Genomic DNA, 13,751 nt, shown 5'->3' on the forward strand with positions numbered 1-13,751 from the left:
ACTCTATGCTATTTCCCTCCCACATGATAACCTCACTTCCCAATCTTCCCTCTCTCCAATGTGTCCTCTCTGCTCCCTGAGGGTTTTTTCCCCAACTGCAACCTAATGCTTCCCTGTGAGTTGGGTAAAGCAGAATTTTTTTTTGGGGGGGGGAGGGTTGGATTTGCCATAAAAATGCATACCATTTAACAGATCATTGTGCCTAAAAGAATACAAATGGTCTTTTTTAGCAATAATTTCTAAAATGGCAATCTAAAGATGTTGCCTCTTGATTCACAAATGACTTGAATTAGAAAGGTCTTGGTTTAATGTATTAAACAGCATTCATCTCAGAGCTTTGGTTATTGAGTGGAATATTTTCTGTGGCTTTGACATTCTAACTCAGGGAAAAAAAACTTTCATTTTTAATTGGGCTTACATTTATAAATTAATATCTAATGCTCAATTACCAACACAATATCTTTTCAATTTTATTTTAAGGTACCTGCAGTGCAATAGCTATCAGCAAAAGTACACATTTTTTGTTTACCATGTAAAAAAACTATATATTACTATCAACATTACCGTTTGCTATCTTAATTTTAAACTAACACACACACCGCACAGTTTCTGGTTTTCAGATACAGAATCCATTCTACAGGCTTTCTTGAAGAGAGAAACTAAGAATTCTCCAATAATGTCTATGAATAACTGAGAACCCTTGGCGACGAACACTATTAGATCTAGATTTTAGAAAAATGCTTTCCAATGTTTAATTTGCCTGTTTGCTCGGTGCTCCACACTGTGGTTAACTGATAGCAGCTGCCATTGTCTGACGGAGAGAGGGGAACAGGCACCTTTAAAACATCTGCCTTGTCACTACCCTCTGCCCACAGCTTTCTTTCCCGACCATCGGGAGAAAGCATTCACTTGGTCCTTCTCTTTTACTTCCTGTAATTGCAGGTCTCCTGCAAGATGTGTCTCTTTTCATACTTTAACTTTTCTCATTTTCCGCCACACAATTGTGCTCTTTCTATTTCTCTTCCTTGGAAACTCGCCTTGGCTTCATAATGTTGCTTCTTTCTCTTGGCTCTTCTGTTTTCTAGAGTTGTGGCTTCATGCACTGGGGCCACTTGCTCTGTTTCTTTTCCTACCCACATGTTAACTTCATTTTTTCCAGTAAGGGGACTAATGGGGGGAATAAGGACACATATGTAATACCATAATCAATAAAGAAATTAAAAAAAAAACCATGGGTGCCCTAGTCAATTTGGCTCAGAGGATAGAGTGTCGGACTGTGGACTGAAGGTCCCAAGTTCGATTCCGGTCAAGGGCACATGCCTGGGTTGTGGGCTTGATCCCCAGTAGGGGGCATGCAGGAAGCAGCCAATCAATGATGCTCTCTCATCATTGATATTTCTATCTCTCTCTCCCACCCTCTCCTTTCCTCTCTGAAATCAATAAAAAATATATTTGATAAAAAAATGTAAATAATATAGGTGATAGTCAAGTTGGGTCCCATGTATGGCCCATAGTAATGTTATTGTAAAACATTAAGAAGAAACTATATAATAGGTTAAAAATAAAATGTAAGTAGTATGTTATGTACCAAATTAAATGTTATTTACCAAATTTTGGGATATAACTGCTAAGTTGCTTATAACTAGAAAAGTGTTTAGAAACTGAATAACAATATAACTAATTTGTGTGAAAATAATATTATGTGGATCACATAAATTCAGTGAATTGTGGGTGAAAAGGCCAATTTGAGTTTTTGCCTAAGTTCCCACTTTTGGGGAGAAGTAATGCCTATATATCAGTAATTAAAATATATTTGAACAAACAATACAGCAAAAATAGCATTTTTTTTCAGGGTACCATGGGTCTCAGTAGGGTACTATTAGTGGGGGCTAAATTTCTGATTGCATAACGTCCAGGTGAACAAATCTTTCCACATGTTAGCTAATAAACTAGAAAATTCCTGTCATTACTCACTGTGTTTGTGATGAGAAAAATTGCCGAGTGCTGCCTCTTCCTTCCCGTACCCACTATGAGCCGGAAAACATGAGTCTAAAGGAAAGATGACCAGCGAATAACAATGCACGTGCTCTCCAGCTTTCCCAGTGCTGGGAGGGAGCTGGCCCATGGACTGGAATGGCTTTGGAGTGCCAAGGTGAACGCTTTAGGGACCTCTCTTCTCTTCTGATGTCACTGTACATCCTCACTGGGAGCCAGAAACTCAGTCTTGGGTTTGACAAGGAAGCCTGGGTCTATGACTATGAAAATGAAGTATCAGAATAGAACTGAGACCAGAACCTATTCCAGAACCACAGTGAACTTCACAGCACATCATTGGAGCACATAGCCATAGACTAACGTTATTTAGTGCCGACTGATTTTTGCTGCTTATGGTTTTGAGGTATCATAAAGAAGAACAGAGGCCAGCTGCCCCCACTGAATCAAGGGTTCATGATATAAATTCAAAGTAAACATCATTACATAAAAGGGTATGGTCTTTTATTTTTTAGTTTTAATCATTTCAAAAGGGCCGGATCCGGCCCGCGGGCCATAGTTTGCCCACGGCTGGTCTAAAGGAAGGATGACCAGCGAATAACAATGCACGTGCTCTCAGTGCTGGGAGGGAGCTGGCCCATGGACTGGAATGGCTTTGGAGTGCCAAGGTGAACGCTTTAGGGACCTCTCTTCTCTTCTGATGTCACTGTACATCCTCACTGGGAGCCAGAAACTCAGTCTTGGGTTTGACAAGGAAGCCTTGGTCTATGACTATGAAAATGAAGTATCAGAATAGAACTGAGACCAGAACCTATTCCAGAACCACAGTGAACTTCACAGCACATCATTGGAGCACATAGTCATAGGCTAACGTTACTTAGTGCCGATTTATTTTTGCTGCTTATGGTTTTGAGGTATCACAAAAAAGAACAGAGGCCAGCTTCCCCCACTGAATCAAGGAGTCGTGAGGACATCAGCCTCGCCTGGAATGTTCAAGAATAACTCTCTTCAGGACACTGAATGAATCCTTAGACAAGGCACTGCACACCTGCATCCATGGGCAGGCCCCGAAGCAAGGCTGACTTTTCCAGGAAGCAAACACTGAGGGTATCAGAGCAGGAGCCTCCTTCCCCAGGGCCAGGCTGCAGCTCAGGACCTGCGGGAGTCAGGGCTCACACCTGGTCTCTCTCGGCGTTGACCTTTGCCAGCATTGGGCCAGCACCTCGGGTCTCAAGAGCCTGCCTCATCCTTGGTCAACAATTCATTTCTGTTCCTGTGCCAAACTGCAAAGATCGGTGCTTGCTATTTCTAACATAGCTCAACTCAGAGACAGAAATAGTTCTTCTGGCTCCAGTTTGGCTAAAATACAGTGAATATTGACCCTCGGCACTTATTTTTCCCCGAAACATAGCTACATGGGTTCACACAAGTGGTTCTCTCTAGGGGTCCATGCTTAGATTTCCCATACATTTTTTTAAAGCTATTTCTCATTTATTATGCCAGAAATGCTGGCAAGGAAATCACAAAGTAGAATTTGGTGGAAAAGAATGATCTGCAAATTAGTTCGTGTGTGAAATGTATAATCCAGCCCAGATGAAAAGGACTCCAATCTCAAATTCTAATCATGATTCAGACCTCAGAAAATTGTTTGGGAATTTTGGATTCGTCCACAGGAATTCATCCTGTTCTATTTCATTTTAATGAACTCAATTCAGGTCATAATTTTTTACTAGAGCTAAAATTAAAACGAAGAAACTTGATAGAAAATATGTGGTAAATAGAACATTAAAACTATTTTAAAAGCCATGCTCTAGTATAGTAAAATCCCAGTGCTCTCATCAGTATCACCATACCTATGCCCTTCCAAATTCCAAATTCCCTATTCCAATAAAATAAAGCAGGAATTAGTTACCTTTGTTAGCCTGTAAGTTTAGAGTTATACTTCTGTTGATATTTATTTATTTATTTTTATTTATTTATTTATTTTAATTTATCTTTATTGTTGAAATGTGGTTCAGTATGCCATCTTTGGGAGAATCTTCTTTGTCCACTGAATACAATCTATTCAATGTCCTATTAAATGCCGTCTACAGGTGCCCACAGCTAGACCAGTTCCTGCCCAATACTTCTGTCTTCCTTTTATTTTGTGAGGTATCCCCCTCTTCCCAGCCTCATTGCTCCTCTGATGGTTTTCCTTTCTGTTGCATAACCCGAGTCACTATAAGTAGTTTCCAAACAGAAAATCCTAATTGAGATAGTCTCTAGTATGTTTTAAACTCTCTGGGTCTCTAGGCATTACTTGCAGATTCTTGCTTCCAGTATTTTCATGAAAACCCGGGGAAATACCTCATGTGTGCTCACCATTCAGCCCTCTTAGCTTTATAGTGGTGCCTTGGGCATGATGGAGCCACGGAAGTGTAGCCACTGTCCGCTGAAGCTGACCTCGGCAGCTCACGAAGCCCTTCATGCGACAAAATTGTCTCTGACTCTCTGGGACCTTCAGATACTGAAGTCTTGCTGTTTTCTTTGCCAACATGCGCGAGACTCTTTACTGATAGCTCTGTCCAGCTGTGTGAGTTTAAGAACTTGTCACCTCTTTCCCCAGCGTTTCAGAGATACTGAAACACAATAGCACTTTCTATTTTCACTTGAACTTCTTACCTTGAGGACCAGGACAGAATCCCATGGGAGCTGGGCCTTGTGAAGCTAATAATTAAATAAAAGTTTTTTTTTGTATGATTGCACTTTGGTGGCAGTGGTTAAACTGTTGTTTGTGAGCGGAACATACTTCCTTTGATTCTACACTGAGAAGTTTTGAAATGACACTACAGAAACAAACACCTGCTCACCTAAATTATGCATTTGAGTATCATTGAAGGTTTGCCTCAATGTCTAAAATATTTAACAGTTTAAAAGGTCAAGTGGGAAGCACTTATGAATTACATGATTGTATTTGCAATCTTCTGTTCCATTATAGTGAATAAAGACCTATTCCTCCTAGTCTACAGGGTGCCAGTTTCTGAGCCTTCTGGAACATTAGCATTTTTTATCTAAATTGCCTTATATATTCTGATGATCATCCATTTCTATTTGCTTCCTTTAAAAATACAGTTATCAATTCTGATTACTTTCCTAGCTTTTGTTCAACACAAGAAAACAATCCATGAATACATTCTATGGATGTATTAAGCAAATACAAACAATTATAAAACATACAGTGTTTTCAGATTTTTTAAAATGTAATGTCTTTTGCCCAACTGGCTGGTGTGGTTCAGTGGTTGAGTGTCAACCTATGAATTAAGAGGTTACGTCCGATTTCCCGCGGGATACATGCCCAGGTCGCGGGCTTGATCCCCAGTGTGGGGCATGCAGGAGACAGCCAATCAATGATTCTCTCTTATCATTGATATTTCTCTCCTTCTCCCTCTCCCTCTCCCTCTCTCTTTCTCTCTGAAATCAATAAAAAAAAAATTGTTTTTAATTTAATGTCTTTTATCTTTCACAGTTTACCTAATGGAGAATAGTAAATAGATCCCCCTGTCAATTGTTCAAATGTTTTAACTTTGCATGAAATAATTGATCTTTATCAATATGGAATTTCTATTATTCATTCATATTTTTCTGTTGAATTTGAATTTTCAATTTATTTCTATTTCATCCAATTCCTTTGGTCTATAATAAGTAAAGTATGTATTGTAAGACTAAAAGAAGGATCATATTAGTAGTTACATACCATAGGTTCTTTGTTAACTTCACTAATTACTGAGTGTATTACATTTTAACACCTTAGTTCAACATGACCTAAACTGTGAGAAAAATAAATGTTACCCAATTCTTATTCTTCCAACACCAAGAAATAGAGTGGGATAAAGAAAGTATCATATGTAAAATTGTCAATATGCATAGTGAAATGCACCCATTTAAACACTCTGTGAAGAATGGGTAGAGGAGTTATAAGCTGGGAAAAATCCATGGAGATTGGAGCAGCTTGGGGTTGGCATCATGGAATCTGTAGCGATCACCAAGCTGGTGCAGGTGATCTGGGTGGGTCCTAATAGCATCGTTACAGATTCCAACCCCAAGCTACTCTGTGAGGGTTGGCTGCTTACCTCACAGTTGCATCCTTTGCCTGAGAATTGCCCTGGGCTGAATGGGTGCTGCCTCATCTAACAGGTCATTCATTACTCCCTACTCTCAGAGGAGAGTCAGAGGTGAACATAGTTCTTTAACCACAGCCAACTTTCTCTATTACATCTGGCAGAAAAGCACTAGCAACTACTTTTTGATGATGATAAAAAAGACACATTAAAATACCATTTCCTATGTATCTAGATAAGACAATTTCTTGCAGGCTTGTCTGTATGAATGCTCTAGTGCAAACTGTGTGCTGACATCCAGCTTAAAGAATAGTTATCGACTGTGGGGAAACAATAGGAGTATGTAAAGAGTCATTTTCCCCCATGAGGCAGAGTCATAATTGAAAATAGGCTTGGTAAATATTGGTTATTGCATTGAGTGCAGAATAAATTCTGTATATACGCACTTTATGAGGGATGGGTAGTAAGATATTTTACCTTTTAACTAATCCTTCATCTATAATTACTATTCGCTATATATTGTTAAATCCAAATGGAAAAAAACAGTCATACATTTCATCAGGTAATGTTAGGAAATGGCTCTTATCTAACAATCCATTTGCTCACAAATGAAAAGATATGGAAAAAGATATGGAAAAATTGTATGCTCACCATCCCATTCTAAAATTCTCTAATGTTAATCAGAGGGTTGATCCTTATTCCATGTTGACCTTTGGCTTATTTGTTTATTTATTAAGCTCATTTAATTATTATTATTTTAAATATATTTTTATTGATTTACAAGAGGAAGGAAGAGAGAGAAAGAGACAGAAACATCAATGATGAAAGCGAATCATTGATCAGTTGCCTCCTGCATGCCTTACACTGGGGATTGAGCCCGCAACCTGAGCATGTGCCCCAACTGGGAATCCAACCGTGACCTCCTGGCTCATAGATCGATGCTCAGCCACTGAGTCATGCCAACCGGGTGGCATAAGAATTATTTCAAGGGAAGTAACATTCTTTGTAGAGGCAAATGCCCAAAGCAGCTTTTATAGAAGTTTGGAACTCCAAGAATCAGATATTATTAGGAATCAAGGCTGTATGAGAAAGGGAAAAATTGCTTTCCAGCAGAGTGATTTTATTTTTTGCTTTTGTTTTGATGCTTTGAGAGAGGGAGAAAATGAGAAAGAAAAAAAAAGCAACAGAAGGGAGAGAAAAGTCATTAATCTGGGCACTATTTGGAGAGCAACAAGCAGAACACGAATCTCAGATTTGGGGCAATTTAAGGACTTTCAAGAACTGGAATGACTACATATCTATTGAAACTGTGTCATAATGTTGACCATTCCTCTGTCCTCACAACCAAATATTATAGTGTCTATCATATGTCCAAATGTCCACAAAAGAGTCTGGAGGGAGGAGTCGTAGATCGCAGTATCAAGATAAATGTCATGTTTGAATCAATGTGTTGTCCATAGACAAAGCTTGGCCCTAGCAGGTTTGGATCAGTGGATAGAGCATTGACCCATAGACCAAAGAGTCCTGGGTTTGATTCTGGTCAAGGACACCTACCTTGTTTGCAGGCTCCTCCTGGCCCCACGCTCCGGTCAGGGCTCATGCAGGAGGCAACCAGTGGATGCAGGAGGCAACCAGTGGATGTGTTTCTCTCACATCGATGTTTCTCTCTATCTTTCCCTCTCTCTTCCACTCTTCCTAAAAATCAGTGGAAAAATATCTCCGCATGAGGATTAACAAAACAAACTAAAAATAAATAAATAAACATAGATAAAGATTGTGAGATAATGAGATGACTCATAATTTGAATTAATTTGACCAGCGCAGGATATTGAAGCTCAAGGTGCATGTATAGTTTACCTGTTGCCATCTAGTAGAATTCATAGAAATTTTACAGAAGATTTGGACTTTTAAAGGGCATAAACTGGGTTGGAGGAAATGTCAAGGCAACCTTACCTGTATTTCAAAGATTAGGGGGGTCATCAGCTGACATCTCATTAAGTGAATAGTCAAAATGGACAATGGGGGGCGCGGTAATGTGTTTAATTGAAAAACAATAACAAATGCAAATTTGGTCAGTGTGCTAGCTCATTTTTAGTCATTTAACTAATGACTATAGTAAATTTACTATGATGAAAGTTGACATTACTATTCCACTATTGGATCTTATTTAATAGCCTCCATAACCCCCAAATCACCCTCACTACTCTCAACACTACATCCTTCTGCTAAAAAATGAAGAGCACTTCCTTTCCAATGGTGTGGACTTCTCAAACAGAAAAGCATCATTCAACCTAAGTGTCTGTCAACAGATGACTGGATGAAGAAATTAGAGTAGATATATCCAATGAAATATTATCCAGCCTTGAAAAAGAAAGAGATGCAGCCATTTGCAACAACATGGATAAACCTGGAGGACATCATGCTGAGAGAAATAAGCCAGATACAGAAAGAAGAAAAAACTGTATGATTTCACTTATATGTGGAATCAAAAACAAAATAGTAGCAAATGAACTAACAACACAAAACAAAGACAAGCTCATTGATCCAGGCAACAGAATGGTGGTTAGCAGAGGGGGCAAGGGGCAATGGAGAGCAAAATGGGTAAAGGGCGTCAATTATATGGAAACTAGACTTTTACAAAAGGAGAAGGACAGAAGTACAGTGATCGGAAACCCAAGCAGCAGGCAAGAGCCTGGATCGGAGAACCAGGGCCACCTTTACCTGCCCCCCAGCCAGTGATCGCGATCGGAAAGCTGGGCCACAGGCAAGGCAGCACCCCTGGGACCCAGGAGCCCATCGGTGAGGTCTGCAGGCAAAGCAACGATAGAGCTATGAGGGGGAGGGTGGGGGGCGGAAGGAGCTACAGGAGCAGCTCTGGCGGAGACTGAAGACTCCCACCAGAGCGAGGAGCAAAGACTGAAGGCTCCGGCCACAGTGAAGACTGTGTCCAGAGCGAAGACAGAAGGCAGTGGCCAGAGTGAAGGTCTGGGTCCCGGGTGCCAGAGGAAAACTGGTGCCAGCAGCCAGGGGAAGGGAAAGCCTATTGCATGAATCTTTTCATGCAACAGGCCTCTAATTTATTTATATCTATATCTATATCTATATCTATATCTATATCTATATCTATCTATATATATCAACCTATATCTAAATATGTATTTATCAATGTACAGTATTTACCATAACATAGAATACATCTTAAATATATTCTACAATATTTTTAATTGCCAAAAAGAGAGAAAACAAATATAATTGAAATTGTGTAATTTGAATGCTCAAGAATACAGCAAATATATATTTTTCATTATTTAATATGGTGTTGTTGTTTTTTGGTCAAAAAATCCTGGAATAATGAACAAGTTGGAAAAAAAGTACAAGTAGTGGTTATCCCAATCAATTATAGAAAAGCAAAAGTACTCTGATTTGAGAGCGAGGACTTTTAGATGCAATTACTTTAGAAAAGTTGTTCAAAAATAATTATTCCATATTCTGTTACTTCAATTTTATCTTTTTTAAATTCAGATTTTCTGACCTAACACAATGAAATTTCTGCTATTTGAGGCTCCTTCCACAGATTCTGTGGCTAACGTGTTAACAATTTTAAATTCTCTATCCCTGTCTCAAATGTCAGTGAACTAATTTGGTAGTATCTGACTTCTTTCACAGATGAATGCTACGTCCTAACTCCAGCTAATTCACAAACACAGGACCATAGCAGAAGCCTTTGTCTCTTCTTCAGTTCATAGTGGAAACCAAAGGCAGAAAAATTTGATAATCTCAAAATAGAGAATTTCTGTTGTTCTAAAAAATACTAGTAAAATTTTAATTTATATCATTTTTTGGTCTTTGACCTTAAAAATGCATTCTCCATTAGCAAAAGTTGCCATATATCATTTATTTTTGCTAAAGAATAATTTTTTTAAGAATTCCTCATAGGTTTCAAAATCTAGAGCAAAGGTAGGCATGAGAGTAATGAAAACCTTATTGCTCAGACTTGCTAATGCTGTGAGCACATACCAGACATTGTGAGGGCAAAATGTACTTTCAAGATGTTTGGATGTGAACCACAATCAAAGACAGGATGGTGGAGGTGGATGTGGAGTTTAGGGACAGTTTCTGAGCTTTCATTTCTGCTTTTCATCTGATTTTCTTAGAGATGGCTGTTGAACTAGTGAAGAAGTGAAATCTTGCTGCAGAACCTGGGCCCTGTTTCATAAGCAAGTATCCTTGAAAAAGCCAACATATTTTCATATTTCTATTCAGAATTAGACATTTTCAGGGAGACACAGGCTATTTCCTGTGAACTTTCTGAGACGATCTATTGCATTTTGTTGGTATCAGTGGTCTTGTTTCTCCTTGATTTGTCTTTTATGTCTTATTGTGGGAAACAGGTTGCCTTGTGGAAAATGTTGAGTTCACAGTCCATTTGTCATCCTCTGGCCCAGAAAATCACTTCTCTGATATCTTCTCATAGTTTTCAACCTGGGTCTTATTTGAGAGTAGTGTCTGTTTAATCCAAAGGAAGTCCATATATGGTTTCTTGCATCAAACATTGTTATCCCCTAACGAGGACTTGTTTTTGCTGGCCAGAAAAACATGATTTCTTCAAATAATGCTTTCCCTTTTAACAATTTTTACTCTTGTCTAAGAAGTATGGTGGCATAAGTCAGAGATGCAGACTTTGTAGATGCCAAATGGGTCCATATTGAAAGAAAAACTCTCAAGATAAAGGGCTTTATTTCATCTCAGGCTTAGATGATTCAGAAATGACAGCAAATCTTATATCTGTATTTCCTCAGTTCTCTAGGGGAATAAAAAAGGAGAAGCATTTCTATTTATCATTCACTCTGGGTTTATGGGGTCTCAGGGAGCTTTCTTTTCTATGCATCATTCCTGAAGCCTGACATGAAAATAACCTGACACCCCACCCATGCCACCACCTCAGACCAGCATTGTGGATCTATAAACCTAAGTTAAAAATCTGAATAGGACACAAGCAAACTGTAGTGTGTGTCACTGATTTCCTAGGGTGATTTGGCAAATTATGCTAACAAATGTGGTTGAAACAAGAACACACGGTATGTACTTTTCTGTCTTAAGAATTTATGAATTTAGGATAGAAAATGTGAGATGCATTAATTGGAGAGACATCGTGGTCTTTATGAGGAGCTCACCTTTGCCCACCAAGCTAGGAACATGCTCCCTAGTGTGCAGAAGAGATGTATTGGCTCCATCCTGCTCCTTGGGGAAGAGAAACCCCCCTCCCCTCAGCCCAGAGGAGCCTTTTACTCAGAAGGTGCTGCTCGTGCTGTTTAATTTAACTAGCGGTCCCCCAGGTGGTAGCCTAAACCACACACCTGAAGCCAAAAGATGACACTGTCATTTGCACATGAAAAATGTTTTTGTTTTTAGATTACTCTGTGTTCTGTCTACATCTGTTTAATCCCTAGAGAAAATCAATTTATCATCTTGCTCGCCAGTCAAGGACCAAATTGTCACACAAGGATCTTAGAAAATTAACAACATATTTTATTTGATATCATACATTAAAATATATGCATTTCCATGTAGGATGTGTCTCTTTTCACTTGTACTTACTCAAAGCTATACTTGAAATATGAGTAATATTTAATATTCTGTATTCTGTTTTTCTCTTTTATTTCTCTGACATTTCTGTAATTAGATTGTCTTTCTAGGGGCTGCTGTGTTTACTCAGTTGTATAATTGCTGTAGCCTTTATTCTTGGTCCTTTTTCTGAACACTTGCAGATAACTAAATATGTTTATGGATAAATACTAAAATGATTTCTATTGAACACTGTGGTTTTCCATGTTTTACATTTCCAAACTCTGCAAATTTTGTGTGTGTTGTCTGAGATAGACAATAGCATCTTGAACTTCCATAATTCCCCCTTTGCCACTTCCCACTGGAGTTCCAAGCTTAATCCTTAGCACAGAAGAAATTCTTACTATATAGCGATTTTATACATTTACATTTGTTTTGAGAAACAGTAAAAAATGTGGTAATGCAAGTAAGAAAATACAGAGATGGATAACTGTGGTGGTGTCAGGCTTATGAATAGGTGTGGTAGAGCTTCGCTCTCCAAATATTCTCCCACTCATCACAATGATTTCATTGAAGAGTTGTTTTGGAAATGATAGCATTTCTCCATGTAGCAGTGCTACCATCTCTCTGGCTATAATGTTCCGTGCAAAAACAACAATGCCTTTGTTTAATTATGCCGTTAGTAAAAATCATTGACAATCTCAAAGAGGGAGGCAATCACTGACGGAGTAAGTACAGTGAAAAAAATCCTTTAAGAAACCCAAACCTTCTGTAAGTAATCCTACCTTCCTCCCTCCCTTCATGGCTAAATTTAGGTCAGGAGTCAGCTCTACCTTGTCTCCTCTCTTCTTTGAACACATTTCTTCTTCTAGTCTTTTAAGTATTGTTTTTTCCCCTTCATAACAACAAAAACTGCTCCTGTTCCAATTGACCATGGACAGCCCCAAATGAAATGCAACCTAAATCCTTCAGTGAAAATCCATCTGCCTCCCACTTGACCACACTTAGCATAGGAAGGACACTGAATAATCTCATACTTTCTCCGACCTCCTCTTTCATTGGAACCTGGGACACTGTTCTCCTATGTCCTCTCCATACTTCTAAAATTATTAGTGCTTAGTCTTTTTTGAGAGTGTTTACTTTTGAATTTCAGCCAATTGAGGCAAAAACAATATCTAATTAGCCACAATATAACCTATAATATATATAGTACATTGTCTAACAAAATAGATGTCTAATATCTATATGTATAAAAGCCTAAGTGACCTGCCAACCAGCCGGTAGCTAGGACACACACTGACCACCAGGGGGCAGGAACTCAACACAGGAGCTGCTGAGTGACAGCAACTTTGCAGAGTGCCCTCTCACACTCAGGGACCCCTCAGGGGATGTCAGACTGCCGGTTTCAGCCTGATCCCTGCAGGCCAGGCTGAGGGACCCTACCTGCTGGAGGGACCCCACTCGCTTAGTAGATGCCCTTTGCGCCCCAGTGCTGCCCAAAGTGCAGCTGGCTTGATCCCTGCAGGCCAGGCTGAGGGACCCTACCTGCTGGAGGGACCCCTTAGGCCAGGCTGAGGGACCCTACCTGCTGAGGGACCCACTCGCTTAGTAGATGCCCGTTGCGCCCCAGTGCTGCCCAAAGTGCAGCTGGCTGGGCAGGGACCAAGGGAGGTTGGTTCCAGGGCATGTCTGGCCCATCTTGCCCAGTCCCACCCCTCTGGCCACCTTATAATTAATTTACTTTCCATGTGCATGAATCTGTACACCAGGCCTCTAGTTCTTTAAATATATGGATTTTATTAATGTTGTTGTATTGTTAATCCTCACCTGAGGATATTTTTGCATTGATTTTTAGGGAGAGTAGGAGAGAGAGGGAAGCCAGAGAGAAACATCAATGTGAGAGAAACACATCGATTGGTTGCCTCCTGGATGCACCCTGACAGGGGCCCAGGCCAGGAGGAGCCTGCAACTAAGGTATGTGCTCTTGACTGAAATCAAACTTGGGACCCTTTGGTCTGCAGGCTGATGCTCTATCTACTGAGCCAAATCAGCTAGGGCTAAATATATGGATTTTTAAAAGTGGTTTGATATTAGTAA

The sequence above is a fragment of the Myotis davidii genome, unplaced genomic scaffold, assembly GCF_000327345.1.
Source record: "Myotis davidii unplaced genomic scaffold, ASM32734v1 scaffold1427, whole genome shotgun sequence".
NCBI lineage: Eukaryota > Metazoa > Chordata > Mammalia > Chiroptera > Vespertilionidae > Myotis > Myotis davidii.